Here is a 26,576-nt window from a genome sequence, read left to right on the forward strand (position 1 = left end):
TTCCAGATCTTGATGTAAGCAAGCAGCATTCTATGCCTGAGGCCATGCCTTGCCCATCATAAGGACCGTATCCTGAAACCACGAGTCAAATAGATCTCCCTTCTTCCCATTGCTTTTTGTCAGGCATTTGGTCACAGTGATGAGAAAAGTAATGAATACAGTTGTTCACCATTCTAAGCAGGCACTTGGGTCCGGACTGTGTTCTCACATCACCACTGTACTCTCCAGGATGCTTGCTCCTTCCAGAGAGTGTTGTCTACCTCTCTACCAGCAGCCCCTCTACTGTTCCCGGTGAGAGGAGGAAAGCTGAGAGTGCCCTCTCTGATGCTTTCACTCCAGCTCTCAGGGGTGAATGAGGTTTGCCAGGATTTCTTAACCCTTGAAATGGCATCTAGGAAAGTCAGTGAGGTCAAGCTCAGCCATTTTGCCCAGCTAATGGTTTTCACTTCCTCCTTTGGCTGACACTTTTCAAGTTCAGACTTAGGACTGAATATCTTTCCTTTTGGCTATATTTCCTTTCCATTTTGCTTTGGAGTGAATTTCTTCAGCTCTTTGGGCAGGGGCATTCCACTCTGTGGCTGAGGCTGGCTACAAACTCCTGACCCTCCAACCTCTACCCACTCCAGATTTATTTTTAAATTGTTATTGTTCTATGTGAATGTTTAGAAATTTTCTCAAATACCTTTTGGTAGCAGGTTATAAATAATCCCTAACACAGAAAGCTACTGGGTTTGGTCAAGGCTTACCTGGGACCCTTGGGATGCATTGGTGGTTGGGAGGTGACAAGTGAGGTGTGGAGGAGTCGACAAGCGCCTTTGGATAAGTTGAATGGTAGCTTGGCTCAGTTTGCTATTGTCACTCTTCAGGGAGCTTAGTGTCATTTTATGAAACCTAAATAGTATTGAGGAGTGTCACAAACTCAGATTCCTTCAGAGGCTAGGGAGGGCCTCCTAGCTACTAGAATAGGTAAGTAGAGGGCAGTAGGGCACAGTGAGGATCGCAGCAAACCAGAGAGCCACTTGTCCCATCTGATGATGTGTTGCCCCTCTACTCTAACCAGTGGAAAGGTAGGTGTACAAATCTTGCTAGGACTTTAAAGAGAAGGCATGATGCAAGCAACCAGGCACTTGGCTGTGGTTGATATACTGTGCACCCAATAAACTTACCTGGGGGTAAGAGAACAGAACAGCCACAATATTAAACATAGAGGATAGGCAGTGGTGGCACACACACCTTTAATCCTAGCAATCCGGAGGCAGAGATCCATCTGGATCTCTGTAATTTCAAGGCCACACTGGAAACTGAGCCAGGCAGGAAGCAGAAAGGTATATAAGGTGTGAGGACCAGGAACTAGAAATCTTTTTAAGCTTTTAGCTTTTAGCAGCAGTTCAGCTGAGATTCAGATGAGGACTCAGAGGCTTCCAGTCTGAGGAAACAAGATCAGCTGAGGAATTGGCAAGGTGAGGTTGGATGTGGCTTGCTCTGTTTTTCTGATTTTTCAGCGTTCACCCTAATACCTGGCTCCAGGTTTGTTTTTATTAATAAAACCTTTTAAGATTCATGCTACACTTGGCCTCATCATTCTTTTATGAGATGCCATCTTCAGATGAAATCTTCAGTAGACATCTCAAAACTTCAGGAGGAAAGGGGTAAACTTAAGATTGGTATGGCTGCCTGAAGTGGGGGACTTCAAGAGGACCTTACTCTAAGACTCCATAGCTCTGCAGGACAAGTTGGAGATCTTATGATTAGATCACAGGCAGAATTCTTCTTCCCTGTGCTGACCCCCCTTTCATGCTTTATTTGCTCATGGGAATCATCTCTTACTCTGCATTCTGGATGCGTTAGTTTTACCCAACTATAGTGACCCTGAACCAACTCAACACAGCGAGCCTGCTTTACAGAGGAGAGAACAGTTTCCAGGGGCCATGTTCTCACCCACTGGGGTCCCTGAGCTCTTTGCATGTGAGTGTGAATGTGTGTGTGTGTGTGTGTGTGTGTGTGTGTGTGTGTGTGTGTGTGTGATTGTTTATGGTTCCTTGGGGGAAAGCAGAGTCTATCTTCTTGGACTATTTCTAGTTTGTGCTATTCTAGAACAGAGAATGGCAAATAACTTCCTGTGGGTCAAGTGCAGCTGGCAGTGTGCATTTTATATCACAGAACTAAGAATGGTTTATATACTTTTAAAACACTGTGTTTTCAAATGACCATTCATTGCTTGGCCACTGCCAGGAACCAAAGTCTGGATAACTCAGAGACCTAGGATAGAACCAAATACAAACAGAAAAAAAAAGTCAGTAAAATGATTTCTAATGATGATAGAACCTGGCATAGTCATCATCAGAGAGGCTTCATCCAGCAACTGATGGGAGCAGAGACCCGCAGCCAAACATTAGGCAGAGTTTAGGGAACCCTGCGGAAGAGGGGAAGGAAGGATTGTAGGAGCCAGAAGGGTCGAGGACACCCCAAGAAAATGGACCACAGAATCAACTAATCAGGGATTATAGGGGTTCATGGAGACTGAACTGACAACCAGGAAGCCTGTATGGGTCTCACCTGGGTCTTTTACATGTATGTTATGGTTGTGTAGCTTGGTATTCTTGTGAGACTATTCACAGTCAGAGTGGGGTTTGTCTCTGACTCTTTTGTCCACTTTTGGGACCCTTTCCCTCCTGCTGGTTTCCTTCATACAGCCTTAATAAGAGGGGATGTGCCTAGTCTTACAACTTGATATGCCATGTTTGGTTCACATCACTGGGAGGCCTACCCTTTTCTGAAGGGAAAGGAGGGGACATGGATCTGGGAGACAGGGGAAGTTGGTGGGAAGGACTGAGAGGAGAGGAGGAAGGGGAAACTCAGTCAAGATGTAACTTATGAAAGAAGAATAAATAACAAACAAAAATAAATAAAAATTATCTATATAACCATGTACGAGTTACAGTGAAAATTTGATAAATTTTTAAATAATAATACTTTTTCATATAAAAAGAAGATCACTCAACAGAAACTGTATGTGATAAACAAAGCCTAAAATAGTGGCTTCCTGGCTTCTGAAAGTATGTTGAGGATTCATTCAGTCTGAGCCAGAGAGTAGGGCAGGCTGGAGCAGCCTCAGGCCAGGGGCTGCATCCCTGTGAAGCCTGGGGCCAGTTGAGTGGTTTGCATGTCTCCCCCAAGGCCAGGCTCCCCGAGAGCTGGATTGCCCCCATGACTCACGTTCCATCTCAGCCATGCCAGGATTCTGCCAGCCTCCAGCAACAAGGTGGTAGCCATATGGTTGTTCCGTAGGAGTGAGTTCTGGAGCAGTGATGACCGGGCTCAACTTCAGGCTCAAATAGTTCCATACTTCCTCTCTGAACCTGGGTCTGTTCTGACTTTTTCTGGGGTAAGTCACCTCTGCTTCAGCAAGGTCCCATTGCTATGTGCCATATGTCCACAGCTCTGGTAGGCCACTCTAATCAACCAGCCTACAACCCTAGAAGTCTATAAAAGATGCATGCCTTATCTGTGGTGCTCAGTGTCTGTAGGGCATGGTACCCTTGTTACTCCCAGAAGCCATTCACAGCCTACATAGAGATGCTAATTTAACCCCTTCAGGGACCTATAAAACTGTAGGATGGTAGGTGTGGCCAGCTGATCTGGGACTCTAGGGGTGCTATCCTTGGCCGAGAGGAAGAACTCACTGACACTAAATTCTAGAATTGCTTTGGTCTCAGGTCCCACTGTGTGTTGGAAGGTCAAATCCCTTCAGTGGGACTCAGTTTCCCTATGATAAAGAATAAACTATATCTATGCTTTTCACAGTGGGGTGCTTGAAGCAGTGATTAAAATAAAACAGGAGTTCAGTTTTATTTTACTGTGTGTGTGTGTGTGTGTGTGTGTGTGTGTGTGTGTGTGTGTGTTGCATGTGTGTTTTAAGATAAGGTCTCATGTCTCTTGGGTTGACTTTAAACTTGCTATGTGGTTAGCACTGGCCTTAAACTCTTGATCCTCTTGACTCTACCTTCCCTGTGCCGGGATTACAGGCCTGTGCCACCCACCTTGGATCTTTTACCATTATCCGAGGATGTAAATTTGACTATTATGTTTAATCTGGTAGTTACCCAGCTGGACATGTCTGTAAGTACCTGAAGGACTTTTATTTTGGTGCTAGGGACCAAACCCAGGGCTCTGCACATGCGAGGTAGCACTCTGCACTTCTGAAATTTTAGTATTTCACGAATGCGTCAATCAGAACTGCACATTTGGATTCTCAAGGACAAGTGTGAGAAAGCACACACAGCTGTACCCACTGGAGGACCATGACATCATGGCTCTCTGTGAATGTTTTTGTGACAATCAGAAGGGAGAGCTAAGCGGGAGAGTTGAGTCACTGGTAGGACTCTAAATATCACTTCACTGAAGGCAGATGGATCTACACTTTAGCAGCCTCCATACAGGGACCTGGAATCCTGTTCTGCAGAACTGCCAGGTGCCTGTTCCTCCACATTGTGTCCTCTCTACCCTTGTAAGTGTTAGCTCCAACAGCAGCTTCGGCCTTCTTAAGGAAGAGCTAAAAGCTTGAGATGCTTGCAACTAATTGTATCTCTCTGTAGCTTATTTAAATACCATTGAAATCAAAATAATCTACGGTAATGCTAGGGCGCTGTGGACACTAGACACTGCATTTCCTTCCTAAAAATGGTATGCACACTACCTGAGAGTCAGTCTCTAGAACCGGCTTCAAACCATCTACAAAGGGCCAGGAGTGAACCTCTAGGGTTTGCAATTTAGAGAGTCTCTGTAGGAATGACTCAACTCTGAAAAGCAGTTGTGAAGAATCCACAGCCAAGTCTGTGTCCTAATAAAACTTTATTTACAAAACCAGATTCAACCAAAGGTTTTGATCCTTGTCTGAAAGATCCTGGGGCGTCTTTCTCCCCAAACTTGGGACTGTTTTATTTTTAGTATTGAGGATTCAGTCAAGAGTCTCTGCTGTGGGATGTTCTGTATGGCAAATGTGTGCTCTGATTGGTCAATAAATAAAATACTGATTGGCCAGTGGCTAGGCAGGAAGTATAGGCGGGACTAACAGAGAGGAGAAAAGAAAGAACAGGAAGGCAGAAGGAGTCACTGCCAGCCGCCACCAGGACAAGCAGCATGTGAAGATGCCGGTAAGCCATGAGCCATGTGGCAAGGTATAGATTTATAGAAATGGGTTAATTTAAGATATAAGAACAGTTAGCAAGAAGCCTGCCACGGCCATACAGTCTGTAAGCAATATAAGTCTCTGTGTTTACTTGGTTGGGTCTGAGAGGCTGTGGGATTGGCGGGTGACAGAGATTTGTCCTGACTGTGGGCAAGGCAGGAAAGCTATAGCTACAGGTCTCAGGCATACAAGGTAAGCACTTGGCCAGGGAGGTACACCCGCAGCTCTGTTTTATTTTCTATTTGTGGACAGGTTCTCACTAAAGTGCCTGGGGAGGTCTTAAACTTGTGATCATGTCCTCCGCCTCCCTGAGTGCCCGGCTGTCCTTGGGGTATTCTCGGCCTTGTCTCCTGGCTTCTCAGAGCCCTCCTCTCTGTTCTCTGAGCCCCCAGAGGCACTCACTGGAGGATGGATAAATGGCTGACTGGCAGCCACAGTGAGGAGGGGACTTCCTCCCCACACTCAGGTCCTGGCTTTGGACACTGGGCTCACTCCTCCTCAGGCCTGGATTCACCTGGACTTTCTGGTGCCTTCCCCTATGACTGCCTCTGTGCTCTGCTAAAGAGTCATCCCTGCCCCCGTCCATGCCTTGCCCACATTTGGAGGCTGTTAGAGGAATCAGCCTGCAGCCTGGCCTGGGCAGGCTGGCCCTTTTATCTTTCTTTATAAATCACCCTCTCCCTCCTCCTGATCCCGTCTGTCCAGCTTCTCTGAACCTCCTCCAATTTGTCTCCAGTGAGTGGTGCAGAGTCCTGCCTGCGAGGCCAGGTGTGGCCGTTCTGAGGTTTGAGGGGAAGGAGGGCCCCTTTTCCATCTGCCGTCAGGCGCCTTTGCTGGGCTCTGCTGGCTTTAGCCCAAGCAGTTTCCTTACTGAACAGTTACTCAACTCTTATTTCCTGAGCTTCATGCTCAAGTGCCAGGTGGGAAGACCACGGCTGTGCCACGGCTTGAGCCCAGGAGCGTGCGCAGTCTTCTTATGCATTTTGCAAGCTCCACAGAAGAAACCAATGGGGTCTGAGATGGACAGTGTGGGGTGGACACAGCAGGGAGAGCAGGGCCTCCGAAAAGTGACGTCTGTGCCGCAAGATGAACAGAGCTGTGCATACAGTGGGGAGGAGGAACCCATACAGAGAAACAGTGTGTGCAAACATCCTGTGGTTTCTCTATGCTTGACTTGCGAGGGCTGGGAGATCTGCTCTTAGGGACTCTGGGCATGTCAGTGCTCTGAGGCATTGAGGACAAAAGTGCTCAGAGACCTAATGAGCTCCATGACCATCCTGATAGCATCCACCTAAAGGAAAGGACCATGTGCTCAATGTGGTGGTATTGTGTTCCCTGAAATATTATGCACCCTAATAAACTTATCTGGGGTCAGAGACAGAACAGCCGCAATATTAAACATGGATAGGCAGTTGTAGCACATGCCTTTAATCCCAGTAGTTGGGAGGCAGAGCTAGGCAGAAATCCATGTGTTCAAGGATACAGCCAAGCATGGTGACTCACGCCTTTATTCCCAGGGATTGGTGGTAGAAGGCAGAGAGATATATAAGGCATGAGAACTAGAAGCATTTGGCCTGGTTAAGCATTTGGCCTGGTTAAGCATTCAGGCTTTTGAGCAGCAGTTCAGTTGAGACCCATTCTTGATGAGGACTCAGAGGCCTCCAGTCTGAGGAAACAAGACCAGCTAAGGATCTGGCAAGGTGATGTAGCTGTGGCTTGTTCTGGTTCTCTGATCTTCCAGTTCACCCCAATACCTGACTCAGGTTTGATTTTATTAATAAGAACTTTTAAGATTCCTGCTACAGCTCAATTCTTCATTAAATTCATTAGTGTACAGGGAAGACCTTTTGCAGATAAAGAAACAGAGGCTCAGAGAGGTTCAGTAATTTGTTCCATGTCATAGAGCTTTAAGGAAAGGGAGCTGTGAGTCTAATCCAGACAAGTCAGACTCGGTGCCCTTGATGTGAGGCAAAAAAATAATTATTTCATTTAGAATTGTGTGTGTGTGTGTGTGTGTGTGTGTGTGTGTGTGTGTGTGTGTGTATGTGTGTGTATGTGTGTGTGTGTGTGTGTGTGTGTGAGTGCCAACCCCATGAGTGTAAACACATGCGTGTGGGAGCCCAGAGATGCCTGGGGCATGAGCGTTAGAGGCTGTTGTGAGCACCCTGAAGTGGATGCTGGGAAGTAGCTGCTTCATGCTCCTGCTCCAATCAGGGAGCAGAGAAGACAAATGCTGGTTCTCAGCTGACTTCCTCCTTTTTATCCAGCTGGGGACCTCAGCCCAGGGGATGGGGTCATCCACCTTAGGGTGGGTCATCCATGCTCTGGTAAAGTTTTCTGGAAACGTCCTCACAGACATGCCCAGAGGTGTGTGTCTATGGTGATTCCATATCCTGCCAGGCTGACAGCCATTATATAAAGCAAAGGACTGGCGACAGGGGTGAAGATTAGGTCAGATGTTTGGCTCTAACATCTGGGGCAGGGGATTGCCTGTCTCCAGATTATGTGTAGATGTAAGGAGCAGGCTGGGGAGGATGTCTGTTCACACAGATTGTGAGGAGTCCATGGGCACCCAGGGGCCATGTCCTGGGCAGATATTGTGGAAGACAGAGTTGGGAACATGGGAGGGAAGCATGGTTGGGCTATCTCTGGTGTGATTGTCTCACGTCTCAGTAGGGTGAGTACAGTGACAATCTCCCTACCTCACTCTCCAGTCTACACCAGAGAGGGTCCTTGTGAGGCATCTTTTGTCTATGCAGAAACTAAGACCCAAGAAAATACAGCTACTTGCTCTAGATCTTATGGCCAGTGCATGGTAGTTCAGGAAGTATAGTCTGTCTATCTATGTATCTATGTATTTATCTATGTATCTATTATCTATGTATTTATCTATGTATCTATCATCTATGTATTTATCTATGTATCTATTATCTTTGTATCTATTATCTATGTATTTATCTATCTATGCATTTACATATCTATGTATGTATCTATCAGTCATCTATCCATCATTTATCCATCTCCTTGTCTGGAAAGTAAAAAACAGGTGTCATTCTGTCTACAGAAGTTGTCCTCCAGCTGTGGGAGATAGCCCAGAGAGGAGAGCATTGCTGTTGTGTTGGTCTTGCTGGGAGGAAGGGATTCTCCTTGCCCAGGTTTCAGTCCCACCAGAGATGCCCAGGAGCTCAGGGGTCTGGAGGGCCAGGAGCTGGGCTGCAAATGTGGGTCACCTGGCCTCCATCAGCACACACAGATGCATTAGGTGGGAATAACTCCCTGAGTTCCCTCCCTGTCATCTCCTGGCCACCATAGATCAGAGGTGCAAAAGCAAAGTACACACTTCACAGATCCTTCACTGAAGGCTTGTGGGATTTGGGCCTCATCAGCTGGGCATGGTGTAGAGAAGGAGGTAACATTGAGGTCAGAGTAGAGAGAAAGATGAGCTTAGGCAGAGAAGTGTGAAGAGTTGTCTGCTCTCTCCCACTAGTCCAGGAGAGATGTGGAGGGTCAGAGGCCAGCACATGGGGTCCTACCCACTTCCTGCTCTCCCTGACATCTAAGAAGGGCTCCGTTGGTACTTTGGACTGAGCTGGTACCTTGGTCTGTGTCTGCCATGGCTGTGCCTCTTAGTTCTCACCCCATGCAGAACAGAAGAGTGCCACAGCTTTGAGAGGCCCAGAAAGCACCTTGACTCTTTGCTCACCGTCCTCGTGATGAACTCAGATGAGAGACTGCCGGAGGCTCCCAGGGGCTCCAAGAATCCTGGTGGGTTGTGAGGTCTGTGCAATCACTCGGAATGGAGCAGCCTCAGAGGGCAATTCCAGGGCCTCGAGGCTGGTACAAACCTCATTTCCTCAGGCCAGAGAAGGGGAAGGGAAAAGAATGTCAGATTCTTGCAGTCTTTCAAGATAAGGAACATGGGGACAGGTAGTCACTTGCCCCAGGCCAGCTAGGTCATTCAGAGCCCAGCCAGGTGGTAACCTCCATCTACAAGAGCCCTTGCCGCACTGGGCCCCCGAGTCTGGGGGTGACCTCCTTCTCTGCCCCAAGCTGAATCCCTTGTGACTATTTCCCACAATGCCACAGTCTTCCACATCTTCAGTGCTTTGCCTGTGTCCCAAACACTTGCCATTCTTCATATCCCAGCTGTGTTCTGCCTGTGGGAAGCCTGGGCGGGCTCCTGACCTGCCTAGCACAGCCCATGCTTCCTTTCTCTGTGTCCCTGTGTCAACATTTATACTTCCTCATTTCAGGGGTCATATCTTCCCTTGCACCCAAACCACTTTTAGATCACAGACTGTTTGGGTGGGCACTCCACCTCAACCCCTGGCACCCTGGCATCCCTATACCCAAAGAGTCTGGAATGTTTGGAAGGAGTCTGGTGGAAGATCCACCTTGGCTCTCCTCCCCAAATCTGCCCCTTCAAAGCCTGCCAAACACAGCTCCTCCCCCAGAGAGGCTCAAGACCACTCCCTCAGGGCATATATAAGCGGCATCCCAGAAAACAGACTCCTGGTTCTTCTGGTCTCTCGTCTTCGCCTGGGAGCGTTTTATCCATTAAACCTGGATTTTCCTGATTTGGTCTGACGAGGCCTTCAGGAGGCCTAAAACTCATCACAGACCATCTCATATACTGCTTGGCACACAGTGGGTCTCCCGCACTATTTGTTGATTGACTGAGTGAATGTACGGCAGACTTTGATTATGAGCTACTCAATTACATGACTGCTGACCTGCCTGAGGGCTTTCCCCCAAGATTTTCTTCCTAGCCACTACATCAGACCTACCCCTGTGTTTCTCTAAGCTGGAGACCTCTACATGATTGCTTCACTCCACCTGGTCACAACTCATAAGCTTTAATTTGGGCTTTTGGGATATGTCTTTGTGGAAGCTCATCCTGGTCCCAAGAGGACAGGGCCACAGTGATCTTGCTCAGCAGTGGCTTCCGAGCACTGGCCTCATGTAAACACATAGGAAGCTCTGCCCTATTGAAGGAGGGAAAATAATGGGAGTGCTGTTCAGAGCCCTGGGGTCAGACGGCCAGAGCCAGGTCTGCATTTCCGAGCATTTCTGAGTCTCACACACATTGCTTCTGTGAGCCAAGAGAAGAAGCCTCCCCTCTCTGGGCCCTCCCTCCTGCCAATTGGGAGTGATTTTGTGTGAAGCTGGGGTGAGGTCCTGAACCCCATGTACAGACAGCTGGCTTCTAGGACCTACCATGCTTGTGCCTGCAAGTTCCAGAAACAACTTCCTGGTCAGGCTAGCTGACCAGGAAGTTCCCCAGGAGCTCCGCCCACCTGTTCAAGGGAGTCAGGCCCTCCAGATTCCAAAGCTCAGAACATGTCTCTTCTTGTTGCATCACGAGGAATTTCAGCCCCGAGGAATTTCAGTGTCTTGTAGGATGCTCAAGAGGGATGTGTGTCCTCAAACGGCTGCACTCCTCTTCAAAGGGAGGCGTGTCCTTTACATCCTCTCAGCAGGCCACACAGGAGGAGGAAGCCTAGGTGCAGCCCTGCAAACTAGACAAGGCCATCCTGGCTGTGTCTGTCTACTCACACCTTCGCTCCCCACTGGAAGAAGGGCCGGGTTATGAGAGCCCTTTTTTACATTTCATTAGGAGGTGTTGGGCTGAGTGTTAAAGAACAGCTCTGTTCTGTCCCTGGCTCCAGAGTTCGGGGCAGCACTCTGCAACCATTCCCAGCAACCCCATCAGTTCACCTGCCTCTTTTCCCCATACAGCCTGAACTACCAGAACTGTATGCCTAAGATTCTGCGTGTTTCCAGTATGGGTCTGAAAAGTGGGCGGTACTACCTCCATTTTTACAAAAGAGAGATCCCAAACCCAGAGAGGTCAAGTGACTGCTCCAAGGCCATTCAGGCCAAGGCTGAGCTGAGTTATAAGCCTAAGCCAGCTTGCCTCTGAAGTACCTGTGCTTCCCTTATCTCCAAGCTGACGAATGACTATCTACCTAGAGAAGGAGATACCGGTATGATAGCTACCTGCTCCAGAGGATCTCAGTGTAGAGAGAGGGGTTGAGAGGCAAGAGGAAGGAGATGTAGAGGACTGAGTGTACATGATTGGTACAAGTCCCTACAGCTTTCAATGACTTCTTAATGTCCCAGAGACCCTGATCTCTGATACTCCATGCTCTTGGAGAAAAACACAGTATCCCTTAGCAGTGCCTCTATTCATTATGACGTAACCCATCATGTGACATTCTCAGGGTACCCACATCTTCATTCTGCTCTCATCTGGGAACCCAGGAAGATGCCATCGTCTTTGCATAGGAACTCAGAGACCTCACATGAAGTCTTCATTAGGGAGAATGTCACCCTGAGAGCCTTCCAGCCTGGCTTTCATGGGAGGAAGAATTTGGCATCTTGGGGTTCAGACATGGCCTATGGCTTATGTCAGAGACAGAGGCTCAGAGGAGAGGACTAGTGCTGTTTGTTTCCTCACATTGCTGGTGACCAGCCTAGATCTAGAAAGCCAGTGAGCAGGAGAGAGTGTGGCTCATCACCTTGCCCATCTTGGAATGCTCTGGGGAATTCAGGCTCAAAGTGACCAGTGTTTTACCAAGTTTCCACATGTAGAATGCTTTTCAGCATTTTTTATTACATTTTTAAGGCTCAGATTGATGAAGGCAAGGTAAGAGCCAGACCCTGGGGTGGAAGAGACAAAGGTTTAGTAATGAGTTCAAAGTTTACAAAACACAGAAGCCAATATGGCTTCAATACGTGACGTGACCCTGTGTAAGCCTGGAAACGACTCTTCAGAACTCATTCTGGCCTGACTTCAGAGTCGAATGGATGCTGGGACACCACAGATTGACTTTGAGAAGTGGGTTGGTATTGCAGGAATTTTTTAATTTCCTGTAACTCAGAGCAGTTTTCTCCCAGGGCGCTTTCGAGTTACTCTACTGTGCGTTGACCACGTTGCTGCTTCAGGAATGGCCCAGAGAAAAGGAAAACACCAGCCAGGAAGAACATTAATGGGATTCCCCTGGAAAACGACACCATCAAGAGTTTAGAAAAATATTTCCAGGGAAATGAGGGACCCGCTATTCAAAAGACAGAAACCAGTGACCTGACACCTCTGTGCTTTAAAAAGCAGAATAAAAATGGCGTCAGTTACACTTTCCAACTGAAAGAAATTTGGGAAGAGCAGATTATTATTAATTATTTTAATAGCTTCTTAATTAGCCCTTCAAACAAGTTTTTAAAAATCCCCAAAGGTGTCTAATTTGCATGACATGTTTTTACTTTTCTGTGCATTTCATTAACAGCCCCTTAAAAAAAAATAAAACCCCAAACCAGCACTTCCTGCCCCACCCCCAGCACCCCCAAACAAAACAAGCTAACAGACAAGAGAGTAATGATTTTATAAGGTGGATTCTAAAAAGAACACTGCTCTCCAGAAGCTTGCATTTTTCTCTCCACCTCAGTCGCCCCAGGGTGCTCATGGGAGTTCCCTCAGAGTCACTGTGACCCTGCAGAGGATGGCTGATTCCAAAGGGGCAAGGACTGGGGGGGGCGGCTGTGCCTTCTGCTGACAGCCAATCTGCTGAGATAATGGACTTCGGACGCATCAGTGGGCACATGGCCGGTCAGGAGGAGCTGACCCAGGGACACTGAGAGACCAGTATGCGGATGTCTCTCACAATGTGTGAAGCCAGGCAGAAAAGTGGCACATTTGATTGAGAACAGAGGACAGCGCTGAAATCGCCGCCCCCCACCTCCCCTTCTCCAGCTCCTGGCGGATGTAGGGCTGGGAAGCTGGAGGTGGCACTTAGCAGCCCAGGGCATGGTGCCGAGGGATGGGCTCAGAACCCTGAAAGTGCTGGCAGGAGGGAGGGGCTGACTGCTGCTTTTCCCTGCCTCCCCTCTCCTCCCTCCCCCTTTCCATCTTTGTGACTGAGGACAATCGCAGCCTCATCTAATGTATACCAAGTCCAGGGCAAGGTCTTGGCTATATCATCTCCCCAAATGTTCTCTACCCTATCAGAAAAATGATCTCCATTATCTTCCCCATTTGGCAGAGATCAGCTGTTTAATAGCTAACTTTTAATGAGCAGTTACTATGCAGCAGACCTAGGAGTCAGTTAATTATCACCACACCCACCCATTGTACAGGAGCTTCCCTCCCACAGTGGAATTTCCAATGAGGAAATGGGATCTCAGAGAAGCTAAGTGACTTACCTTGGTCACACAGCTAATGAGATTCCCAGACAGGCCTCGAATCCAGGTTGAACCTTAACTATCATCATCTCTTAAGGTCCAATCAAATCACTTGTGTTCTTCCAGGAAGCCTTCTCTGGTTTTTCATAAATCTACATTTCTTAAGCTTTCCTAAGCCAAGTTTCATTGTTTGTGCTGCCATTTGAAATTTGACCCCCTGTCCCTGCCGCACACTTTCTTGATTGTGTTCTCAAAGCGCTTCAGCACAATGCCTGCCACACACTTTCTTGATTGTGTTCTCAACGTGCTTCAGCTCAATGCCTGCATGCCATAGGTACTCAAGATCTGCACCAAACAAGCGTAGGACACAAAACAACTTTAGCTGTGCACTAGGACACTGGATAAAGTGGATTGTACACTGTTGGGGGCTGAGGGTCCAGCACTGCTTATTAGATTTCAAGGTGATTTGTCTTCCTGCTTTTTTTTTCTTTTCTTGCCTACTAATGGAAAATTCTCTCCAAAGTCACACTAATTAGCACTCAGAGGCTGTTGTGGCAAAATCTTCCCAAAATAGCCCCAAGTATATCTGCAGGAGGGAAGAAGGGCAGAGCCAGGGACAAGGTATGCAGATTTGACAGCAGAGAGAGCTTAAAACGGGCAAACTGGCAGCCTCCACCTGTCCTGGAACAAGGGTGGGAAGTTGGCAGCCCCAGGGTGGAGTCGACTGTATGTTTAACCTGAAGGCAGCAAGTGGAAGGGATGTGTCATGTCATCCTTTCAACAGAGAGTTCCAGCAACAGAGGCTTGCCCAGAGCAGGAAACATGATTGGCACCTTTATCGCCAGACTCGACAGCTAAGCAAACTTCTTTCTGGTAAGAATGGGGCCTCAGCAAACTTGAGGCAGGGATGGAGTGTGGTACAAGAGTAAGTGCCCACGTGTGTCCCTCTCTTTGTTTTATGTCACTATGAAGTCTTGATAGTCAGGAGCCTGCAGTCACTCTTCTAAAATCCTTACAAGCAGACGGCTGTTCGTTATCACAGCAGAGGAAGACTGATGTGTAGAGAGCATCCATCGAAGGACTGAAGTCACGTGGGAGAGCTGGCTCAGTGGGCAAAGACTTGCAGAGCACCTTTGAGAACCCAAGTTTGGATCTCCAGCCTCCAGGAAGAGCTGGCTGCAGTACCAGGGTGGAGACAGGAGAATCTCTGGACGCTTGTGGGCCAGCGAACCTGCAATAACCACAGAGCCTGCCTCAAGCAAGGTGGGAGGTGAGACTGGCACCTGGGATTGACACACACACACACACACACACACACACACACACACACACACACACTCACACACTCACACGCACACACAACAAATAAAAATTAAACAAAACGCCGCTGAAAGGCAGGCAGTGGGACACTGGGTGACAGGACACGCCTCCCCACTTGTTCACCTCCACTGTGTTTCGTTATTTTATAATATGAGGATTTGGGATTGTTTGTTGCAGCATCTTGACTTGGCCGATGCTGACTGATGCATTTGCCCATTTTGACGTTCACCCACCTTTTCTCTGTCATCTCTTGGATGTCTGTGGCCGATCCTTCTTCCCTCTCCTCATTTCAGCTTTAAATACTACTGTCGACAATAGAGATATAGCCCAGACTCTGTAGAATGCACCCCTCACTGACGTTCTGCCATGCCATGCTAATATCTTCTGTGTACTTACTTACCCTCTGTCTTTCACTCCTCAGTATACTTTCCATGAGGACAGAGCCCTTGCTGTGGCCACTACTGTATACCTAGTGTTTAGTGTCAACATGGAAAATTGTTTTAGGGAGGAAATGAGCTTGGAGATACAGCAGACAAGTCAAGTGAGTTTATCTCCTCATCCTCCTGCTAGGCACTCTCTAGACCCTCATTCTGGTCTCCAGTCCAACAGTTACGGTTAGGGAGATTTTTCAAGGCCTCTCATTAGCAGTCCTGCAGAGGATCAGGAAGCCTAAGACCAGGGCTGGCAAGTGCCTCTGAGGCAGGAACAGGTTTTGGAGAGCATGTTTTAGCTTCAGGCTTCATGACTGTGTAGGCTTGAATCAGTCACTTCACCTCCTGAGGTTCCACAGTCTCATCTGTGAATGTATCTACCCCTATTCCTATCCCAAGGGTTCTTAGTGTATTGGGACATACAAATGACATAGTTCACATACAATGCTTAGCATAAGACCCTCAGGATCCAGCTACTGGGCATAGTACCCAGGGAGTGCTTGCTAGGAAAGGGCTCTGCTACTGAATGGCAGTCACAACCTTGGCATTAGGACCAGAGGTGGAGTTAATGCAGTCTTCTGAAGAAATCCCAAGAAGTAGAGAAAACTCCAGAACCAGTCCCTAAGGAAATGGAGGCTTTGTGAACTTTCTCTCCCTGTCTCCTGCTTATCAGGTCCTCAACACCTTCCCCACCTCTATAAATGGCTTTTTTGGGAAAGGACTTAGCACCAAGTGGGGGAGGGAGAGTCCTATGGCACAGTTATTCCCATCACAATTTTCTTCCATGGCTCAGAGATCTTAGGAACCTGCCACAGCCTGTTGGCTCTGGTGCACATTGGAACCCCTGGGGCCTTCCTCCCAGGCAGATTGTCATGGCCAAGGCAGAAATACCAATGTTCTGTAATGAGGTGGTTCTCAACGAAGGGCAATTTTCTCTACAGGGGCCTCTGGGCAATATCTAGGGTATTTTCAGTTGCCACAACTGGGGGATAGGAATGATATTCTTATTTGAAGGCAAGGGCCAACAATGGTGTAAGTACCCACAGTGTCCTGTGGTAGCTCCACTATAAGGTGCGATCTGTCCCTAAATGTCAACAGTGACAAAATCTGAGGAAAAATTGACTAAAGAAACTTCTGAGATAGGAAGGGGAATTGGTTTCAAGGTCTAGTGGCAGCCATGATCCTCTCTTCCACATGAGGCCACAGAAGGCCAATGACAATATCAGCTGTATTGTGTCACAGCGGCCAAGATCTTTCACAAGCACTGTGGTTGTATGTGTTGTTTGTGTGTGCACTTCTGGGTGATGGAGGTGCACACATACCACAGATATGGAAGTCAGAGACAATCTATTGATCCTTGTATTCTTTGAGACAGGGTGCTTTGTTGTTCTAATGCTGTTTTCTTAGCTGCCCTGGGTGTTCTGGGGACTCGCCTATCTCTGCCTCCCAGCTCTCTTTAGGAGGTCTGGGATGACAGATGCTCAAGCCACAATATCCAGTTTTCATGTGGGTTTTACAGATTGGAACTCAAGGTCTGACCCTCGCCTGGGCAATCACTTTTATCCACTAAGCCATCTCCCAGCCTGAATTGACCCAGAGAAGGTGGGTGTGGTCATCCCATCTTGCAGATGTGCTCATGGCCTCTAGTGTGGTGTATCCTATGTAAGTTGTACTTCCAGGAAGCTAGCAGTGGCAAGTTTAGATGGCAGTATCTGTCTGCCATTCTACCTTCTACAGTAGCTTCTTCCCCTGGGAGAACTGGCCCTGAAGTTGCCCGGTGTGCGGGGAAGGAGAAATCCAGGACTGTTTAAGAGAGATGATATCCCAGCTCACCCAAATAAATTACTCAGTAAATTCCACTTGACTGAGTCTCACTGATCAAAGTAAAGGATCATCAGGAAAATCAGTCCTGGGTCTTGGGAACCACAATAGGGTGGGTATGAAATTTTAACCAAGGCATTTGGCTGGGCAGCCACACAGCAGTACACGGGGGCTACAAGGGACTCAGATGATGCTAGAGGACAGGAATACGCTAGAGAGAGGTGCTGCCTGCTGCCTTTTTGAGTGAAGAGACAATACTGATTTTCTAGTGAAGGAGCTGACAGCCTTCTGGGTTCTGTTCTGGGTCACCTGTGGGCAGTGGGCAGCTGGCTCCCTGGCAGAGACAGAGATCAGATACCAAGCTCTGACACTGGGACCTCTAGACCAAGAAATTCGAGGCTGGCCAGGGCTCCTCACCCATGACACCCTGAACAAGCAATGGTCTATTTTTTCCCACCACCCCACTCCAGCTTGCCAAAGGGTTTTCACAGTGGAGAAAACTGGCTCTCATGACCAGCATCCATTCGTATGATTGTGGGGAATGGGCTCATTGTTATCTGCTGTGAATCTGAGGGGAGGGGGCAAAGCACATGTGTCCAAAGATCAAAGATCTTCTCATGTAGAATGTTGGAGGAAGAGGCAGACATGTGACCAAGTGTGACACATGCCACAAAGGCCTGGTAGACATCAATCAGATCTCTAAGGGCATCAGCTTTCCTGGAGACACGGCATGGGATGACTTTTGCAAATGGGGAGCTTTTCCTGTCTTAGATTTAATTCCAACCCATCATGAAGCCTTTCAGAAAATAGACTGGAACTGTGGACTTTCCCAGGGAAAGAGGATAAGGCTTACCCTTCACAGCAGCAAGGGTGACTAGGTTCATTTCACCCACCGGCTTGCAAAGAAACAGTCCTGTTACATTCCAGGCATTGCAGAAGCCCCGGGTGAGTGGAGCCTTCACAGAACTCCAGGGCAGCTGGGAGGTGGAACTAAGGTTTTTGAGTTTCTGAACAGAGATGGCGGCTGTCTATCTCGCTTCTCTTCTCATTTGCATTATCAAGGACGGGGCAGGTGAGTGTTGTGCCACTCTCTGAGCCCACACTCCTCATGCCACATGGCTTGGTCACCTATTCCCTGATTCAGCTCAAGAGCTCTCTGCACAGGGATGCTTTCCAAGTCTGTGTGGTCCTTCAGTGCTCTAATGTCCTCTCTTACACTTCTGGAAGGTTCTTAATAGCAGGGCTCTATTAGTTATTATTATTTTTTTAATCTCCAGAGATGTCTGGCATATAGCTGGGGCCATGTAACTCTTTGCTGGGTGAACCAATGGTCAATGATGTCTTGGTGGGTTTGTTCCTTTTCTTCATAGGAGTGAGTGTGTTTGCAGAGTCCTCTTACCTCTACCCCCCTAAATGTGCCTTAGCTGATTCGCACAGCCCAAATCACCCTTTGGATGAAGAAGTCAAGGCTCAGTGATGCAGAAGGGCTGAAGATGGGTCTGCCCTAGTTCAAGGGTCTCACTTTGAACTGTCCGTTGGAGTCTCCTAAGGGCCATGAGGAGCTATCAACGAGGGATTCGGTTGCTGTGTATGTGAGGGTGGTGGACTCTGAATCAATATGGTTAAAATGTCCCACCCCTTTGGCCAATTTCAATGTACACCATGCATGGAGGACACAGATTAAGTTACAACTGGATGACAGGAGGGTTGGCTCCCACTTGTGTTTACCCCAGAGAGAGGCTGACATCACTGAAGGTCACACCTCAAAGGGCGGGGAATAGCCTGGAGCAGCAGCCAGCCCCTCCAGTACACAGAGCTGCTTCCCCTGCACAGGCAGAGCCATTCCTTGAATTCCCCCAAGCTCCTGCACCCCACTGAGGGTACCTTGCAGACAGAGAAGGAAGCAGCCATGTCTACACGCCTTATTTGAGGCAGCCAGACATCAGATCCCCTCCTCTCTGGAGTAACCTTTGTGGGAGCTCAGCCTCACTTATGGCTCCCATGATGTTGAGACATTTTGGGAACAAGAAGCTGTCTTCAGACCTGGGGCCTGCTCAGAGGCCATCTCTAGGATGGCAGAGTTTTGGGGGCCACGTGTAGAAAAGGCAGCCTTTTTCTAAGGTAGGCCATAGAAGCAAATAGGGCCACTTGTGGGTGAAGTGTGGCCTTAGTGGTCTGCCATTCATGCCCATTCCTGGGAAGACTGGGGCACTCCACCCATTCTGGCTTCATGATGGATGTGGTGAGGCGACCAAATGCCCCTCATTAATCACAGGCTCCATCTGGCTCCCCACTTGATGACTTTCAGCTGACTTGAAAAAGACCCAATTAGATCAAAACATTTTGACAATTTATCTTATGGTGTGAGGGCCGAAGAGAGCCTATGATTTCATCATCCAGGAAGGAAGAAAGAGTTTGGTGAGTCAAGGGGTCCTACAGGAGGTGCCCCATGAAATCAGGGTGCACGCTACTTCCCAGGGGCTGCTGGCCATATTAATACCTGTCTCAGGGCCCAGGAGGGTGAGGGTACATTTTGGTTTGAATGGGAGAAGCCCAGGGCAGGGAGGTTGGGTGGGGCCAAAAGATGAGCAGTAAGAAAAGAGCAAGTTCTTGGACAGCTTGGCACAGGGTGTAAGCACATGGCAGACTTAGAAGTGGAGATGTGACTACAGCCACTCTTGATCCAACCAGTTCTTAAGACATGGGGATGTCTCAGCTTGGGAGCAGAAACTCTTCATTTTTAGGTGCTCCTGCTCCTACCTACCCATCCTGAGATGAGCTAACCAATCCTAGTAATTATTATCTTCTTGCCAAGTGGGAACACCACACATTCCCTTGGTGGTGCATCTGTGGTAAGAAATCATGAGACCTCAGCTTTCATTCTTGACTTATTTTTCGTTTGTGAAACAGTATCTCACATAGCCCAGGCTAGCCTAGAACTTGCAGGTTGCAGCCAAGGATGACACTGAATTTTTGTTGCCTTTGCCTTCACCTTCCAAGCACTGGGATTGCAAGCAGGCATCACCACACTGGGTTTATGTGGCACTGGAGATGGAACCCAGAACTCTGTGAATGCCAGGAAAGCACTGAATCAACTAAGATTTGTCCTTGGATCTTTGATCTTTGTTCTTATGCATAGTAGTTTCAACTTCTTCCCTTCACCCACCAGTGTGTCTGCTCATCAGCCCCAGGAGAGAGGCCTGGCAGGCATCTTACCTCAGCCTCCAGAGCTCTGCCCCACCTATACACCCCACAGATGCTGCAGGCTGAATAGCAGACCGTGACTCTCTTCTAACTTCCCTGCCCTGGCCCCTAGGGTGAAGGTGGGTATGCTGGCAACAGACTAGGGCAGCAACCACTGTTCTCTGGCCAGGACTTCCATTCTCCCTGCTAAGCTGAGGAGGGGTGGGTGCCCGGCTTGCCCCTGCCCTTTCCTCAGCTGCTACAAAATACCCGAGAAAAGCAACTCCATGAAAGAAGGTTTATTTGGGGTCATGGTTTGGATAAAAGTCTTTTATTGTGAGAAAGGCATTGTCATAGGAGCATGAGACATCAGGCTACATCCAGTCTGAGGTCAGCATTTGAATTATTTTTCTGTTGCTGTGATAAAACACCATGAGCAAGGCAACTTATAAAAGAAGGAGGTTAATTAATTTAATTTAGTGTACAGTTTTAGAGGGTTAGAGTCCATGATGGCAGAGTGAAGGAACAGAGCTCACATCTCGATCCACAACTGTGAAGCAAAGAGAGCTAACTGGGATGGCATGGGCTTTTGAAGCCCCAAGGCTCACCCCAGTGGCATATTTCTACCAACAAGGCCACACCTACCAATTCTTCCCAAGTAGGTCCACCAACTGGTGACCAAGTCTTTAACCACATGAGCCTACAGGTGCCATTCTCATTCAGACCATCACAGCCAGAAGCTCACTTTCTCCTTTTTATTTCCCTGGGACCTCAGTCTGTGAGAGATGGAGCTGCCCACATTCAGGATGAGTCTTTCCTCCTCAGCAAAACCTTTCTGGAAATACTCTCACAAATACACCCAGGGTGTGTTTCCTAGTAGAGTTTAAATCCAGTTAAGTTGAAAACAAAGATTAGCAATCCTGCCCCAGAGAATCTCCCCCTCTTGCAGAATCATCACTGGTTACCCCACCTCATGCTATGTATACCTGCAGATAGTTGTCCATCAGCATACACATTCCATGGTCATCTTCTTCCCATTGCCTGTTTGGAATATATGTATAAATGTATAGACATGTGTGCACACTCCTCAAAAGGTGTTGCCACATATCTTATCCCACTTCCTCATTCTGAAGTGCTTCTCACATATGTATCCTCCACTTTGTTCAGAGACACCCAAGCCACACCCACATACATTCACCATATTCCACAAACTTGAATTATGGTGAATGCAAACACACACACACATACACACACACACACACACACACACACACACTATTTCTCTCTTACATATACACACACAAACACTATTACTCTCTTACATATACACACACACTCTTTCTCTCTTACACACACACACTCTCTTACACACACACACAAACACTATTTCTCTCTTACACACACACTCTCACACACACAAACACTCTTTCTATTACACACACACAAACACTATTTCTCTCTTACACACACACAAACACTCTCTCTCTTACACACACAACACACACACACACATACACACACACACACACACACACATACACACACGGAATCGTAGGTTACCCTACACATACCTTTGCTCAAGCTTGTACACTTTTGTGCATGCATGTACCTGTGTTTCTTCTCATAGCTAAGGCTGGAGACAGAGCCTGGCAGATGATCAGGTGCAGCTTTCATCCTGGGAGGTGCCATGCTTTTAGAGCATGAGACTGAAGTTTGCCCTCAGCAGCCTTCCTGAATCCCTAGCAGGCCTGCCAGAGGAGCTCCAGTGACTTGCACACCTTGGGTGTCTTGCTAGAGACCTGCACAATGCTTCTCCCTCTCCTTTCCATTTTGCTTCTTTGCACACTTGTTTTTCTCATGCCTCTTTCTAGCTGGTTCTGCTACCCTTGCTGAAATTCAGTTCCTTTTTAGAGTTTTATGTTCACCCTCAGCCAGGATCTGGGGTCTTTCTGAAGCTATCCTTCAGGAGCCACAGCTGGTCTTTATCACATCAGGTGGTTTGAACAAGTCTCCCACATGTAGGAATGTGCCTACCTTTCTACTCCTAGTTTGAAGAAAATGAAGGAGATCATTTCTGCCTGGCTCACCCTGGGTCAGAGTCTATCCACAGGACCATCGCTGGTCCTAGGTGATGTTCCACTATGCTCAGTCCAGTCTTGGAATGGCTCCACTATTATGGCTTGAGTAGCAATTTTTCTCCCTTGACCCCTGAAACTTCATCCCTGGAAATGAAACCACAGGATTCCTGTACAAAGAGTTTTTGTTGCTAGTAACAGCCTGAGGAGGTAAAACGCATTCTTGGAACAAATGCTCCAGCTCCAGGATCCTGGCCTCAGGTCCTAGAAGAGTGTCTTACATCTCCAGAGAGCTGGATGGACATTTTGGAAGAGTACTCCAGAGGAGCTGGAGGGAGCCCTGCTTACAAGTGTGGGGCCTGAGGCCCACCTTAGGCACCGAGCTTTCATTTTGTAGGCGCTTGCTCTGCATTGCAGGTGTGAGAGGTGGCTGACTTATGGGTCTCTCATGTGAGCCAGATCAAAGACCCCACTCAAACACAGGTCGATGTAGACACTACTCTCACAACCCTTCACTGCCTCTTTTAGTTTTAGGTTTTGTTTCCCTGTATACTCATTGGCTAAAAATGCAGATCCTGGCCTTTCTGGGTGGATTCTGAGAGATGGTCCAATTAAAATCTCTTTAACAATATCATCGTTTGCTCTTTGTCTTCCAGGACCTGCACAGGGAAGCTGTGGTAGGGAGTGAATTCTGAGAAGGTGGGAGCTGCTCCAGCTGTCAACTCGGTTTCTCCAAAGGATTTTAATGGTACTTCTGAGGGAACTGGCATGAGAAGATTGCTGACTAAACAGATACATAGCAGTAAGAAAACCCACCATCACTGCCACCACCATCTTCTGTTTTGAGGATGTATGGTAATGAGGATGTATGTAATGACAGCCTGGCTGGCCTCCTTTAAGTACTTCTGATGCTAAGGTCACAGCATTCATCTCTCTTTACACGTCACTAAGAGTGTTCACTGGTTCCATGATACTTCTGTTGGATAGGCAAGGGCTCCAACCTCAGAGATGCTGAGGAACTCTTCTGAGGGCATACAGCTAGCCCAGAATTCTAACTGAGGCTTCTGTGATTCTTCCAAAGTCCGGTTATTGACCACTGCACCATATGTTTCAAGTCCCAAGCTGCAGATGACCTACATTCCTTCAACAGGGAAGAAAGGATAAAGGATGTAATCCAAGCTGTGGAGATCAGAGAATTGCTTAAAATGATGTATGCTTGTGTGGCTTGATATGTAGTGATGTCTTAGATTGTGCCTGAGAAGGAAGGCAAACTGCTGAAGAACACAGCAATTTCATTTATTCTCAAACCACAAAGAGCTCCACGCATTCACATACACAAAGGTACAAAGGTATGAAAGGACATGTCAAACACTGATACCTTAGGGAGGGGACAGAACTTGGGTGGAGGCCAAGGGTGTGTTAGTCTATCTGCATTTTTAGCACTTTATAGATGAACTTGGCTTGCTGATTTCCCCTCATTATCAGAGAGGAAGCATTTAGCATGGCTGCATTGTGCAGAGTCTGGTTGTTCTGGTATACAGCTTGGCTCTGCTGCCTATGGGCTATGAGGTTCCCAAGCAGGTCATTTAGTCTCTGTTTCCACATTTTTAGAGTGATAACCACCTCCACCATTGCAATATTACACATGCCAGAGATCCTACAAGGGTCCCAAACATAGCCCTATTGCTATTTCATGCTGGTAAATTCTTTGTTGTGGGAGGATGTTTGGCAGCACCACTGGGTTCTACTCAGTAGCTGTCAGGAGCAGCATGCCTCACCCCAATCATGGCAATATTAATACAAGTATGCCTAAGAGAGACTACCCCACAGGTGAAAACCACCTGGATTAGAGTAACTTAGTTCCTTTAGAATACCTAGGACACTCCTGACACCAAAAGCAACTTGGGTAACAGTGTTCTCATCCATCCAAGAATGAGAGAAACAAGGGTGATGAATCTCCATCTAGCCAAGTAGAGGTGTTGTGACTCCTGCAGGAGCAGAATCCGGGGTGGAAGTCAGGGTGTTTGGGATCTGCCTCTGTCCTCACCTCCAAGGTGCTGGGGGCCTTTGGGTACTGGTTGACACTTAACTTCCCACCTCTCTGGAATGAGAAGGTCCCAGCCAAGCCTGCATGCAGCGATTCGATCTTTCAAAGCCACAGTGTCCTGGGGTTCAACCTCTGTCACCTCTCTCAGGCAGCTGCCCCAGGACTGGGCTTCCGCTCAGCCTGGCTGAAGAATCCTCCTCAGATGCACCCCTCCCTCCCTCCACAACTGGGGAGCAGATGCAGCCTGGTGACTGCTGCCCAGACACAGGTGGTACCACCTGTCACAAGTGCCTTGATTCTTGATCGTCCTACAATCACTTTTGGCCCCCAAACAATTTGCTGGGTGAAGGGAGAGGAGGAAGAGAGGGAGGGGAGGTGGGGTGGGGTGTGGTGAAGAGTGGCTTTGAAGTTTGCAGCCGTCTTATAGAAACCATCTTCAGTCATTCCCCATTTGGGTGATGTCAGGAGAACACATTACCATCTGAGATCAAATGCAACAGCAAGAATCACTTGTTGCGCACCAGGCTGTAGTCATATATCAAGGACTCCAGGCACATACAATTCGTAACTTTCCCCCAAACAGATTGATACTTTCCTCTTCCGCTTTAGGGGGAGGCATCTGACTTTGCTTCAGGAGCAGTGTGGGAGGCGGCGGGGAAGTTATAGCAGGGCCTAGCGTCTTTGTCAGTCACGCAACTGGTGCCCGGTTCTGTTCCAGGCCCCTTTGTGTCCCAGGCAGTTCCTTATGGATAATGCAGTGGCAAAGAAACCCAAAGTCACCCTGTCAGGATCTCTAGAGTTTGGCCCAAGCAATGTCAGAGCAACGGACACTGGATTTTGTGCCTTATTTCTCCTGTTATACACTTTTGTTTCTGTTTGAGCCTTCTGTGTCTTCTCAGTGTAGGTGGAATTTAGGCCCAGAACAGCCTGTAAAACTGGAAGACGCCTGGTGAGCTGGCTCAGGTGGGAAAGTGCCTGTCTTGCAAGCATGGAGGCCTGAGTCTGAGCCCTAGAACAAATGAAACATAAACGGGTGTGGTGGTGCCCCCATGGAGTTAGTGACAGGAAGTCAGAGACAGGATGACCCTGGGGCCAGACTGCCCAGCTGTGAGCTCCCAACCAGTGAGAGACCCGGTCTCAGAAAGTGAGATGTCTCCAGGAGGAAAGGCTTGCTGCAAAAGTTGACAGTCTGAGTGTAACCCATGGGAACCACATGGTGGACAGAGAGAAATGATTCCCACAAGTGTGTCCTTGGAAACACACACACACACACACACACACACACACACACACACACACACACACACACACACACACACGACTGTGATTTTTTTCTTCTTGAGATCTTCAAGTGGCAGAGCAGTTGAACCTGTTTTGGTTTGTTTGTTTTTCCCCCACTGAAAGGGAAGTAGAAAGGAAGTGAAGCTCAGGGAAGGAGAGTAGGCTCCAGGTGCCGTGAAGTCTGACCCTGAGCAATTCACTCACTTTCTCTGGAGGCTATTTCCTTTCTTTGTGAACAGAGAATGAGGAGACCCATCATAGCTTCTTCCTGGAGCTGAGAGTTGGCAACACGTGACAGCAAGTCCTGCAGAAAATGTTCCCCTAAAGTCACAGCCAGAGACAAGCTGCTGTGGCTTGTGAGGGAACTGTGCAGGCCATGCCACCCGACTGAGCTGACGTCCCATGTTAGGCAGCCTTCTGAGAGAAGCAGCTTAAAAATCATTTCAAATATTCAGTCCATGCCTGACTGGCTTCATTGCTTGCGCACCAGTGGTGAGACAGAGCAGCAGGCAGAAGGCTGTGGTGGAGCAGAACTCTCATGGCAGCTGGGAGGGAGGGACGGAGGGAGGGAAGAACAGAAGGGGAAGTGGGGAAAGGAGGGAAGGATGGACAGATAATGTGGTTGAAGGAAGCTGGGGCAAGATACCTTTCAAAGGCATACCCTGGCGACCTTTACCTTCAATCACAGCGTATCTAAGTCTCCACCACCTTCCAGCAACACTCTCATCATTGTGACCTTGTCAGTGGGTCAATCAACTCACGAAGCCAGAGCATCATGATCTAACCACCCCAGAGACCCCTACTAGCTGGCAACCAAGCCTTTAACACACAGCTGTTTCGGAGGATGCTTCCTATCCCAGCTGCAACTACCCTTTCTCACATGCCTGGGATGAATTCACAGGCTGAGCTTACAGCAGACACAGGTCAAGTCTGAGGGCCCATGTGGCATGCGTGTGCTTGGAGGGGGCACGGTGTATCCAGGGGAAGGAGGCAGGCAGGTGACTCACCCGCAGATTGTAGTCTTCTGAACTAGGCCCCAAAGAGGACAGGCT

The 26,576-nt window shown here is 48.2% G+C and overlaps 1 long non-coding RNA gene across 1 annotated transcript; it reads left to right on the plus strand.

The window, feature by feature from the left end:
* The first annotated feature begins 10,493 nt into the window (after positions 1-10,493).
* On the plus strand, positions 10,494-26,047 carry LOC143271191 (uncharacterized). The gene is made up of 3 exons (XR_013048419.1): positions 10,494-14,239; positions 14,339-14,636; positions 22,853-26,047. It is a non-coding gene; the product is annotated as an uncharacterized LOC143271191 (long non-coding RNA).
* The last annotated feature ends 529 nt before the right edge of the window (positions 26,048-26,576 follow it).

Source organism: Peromyscus maniculatus, chromosome 1 (genome assembly GCF_049852395.1).
Source record: "Peromyscus maniculatus bairdii isolate BWxNUB_F1_BW_parent chromosome 1, HU_Pman_BW_mat_3.1, whole genome shotgun sequence".
Lineage (NCBI taxonomy): Eukaryota > Metazoa > Chordata > Mammalia > Rodentia > Cricetidae > Peromyscus > Peromyscus maniculatus.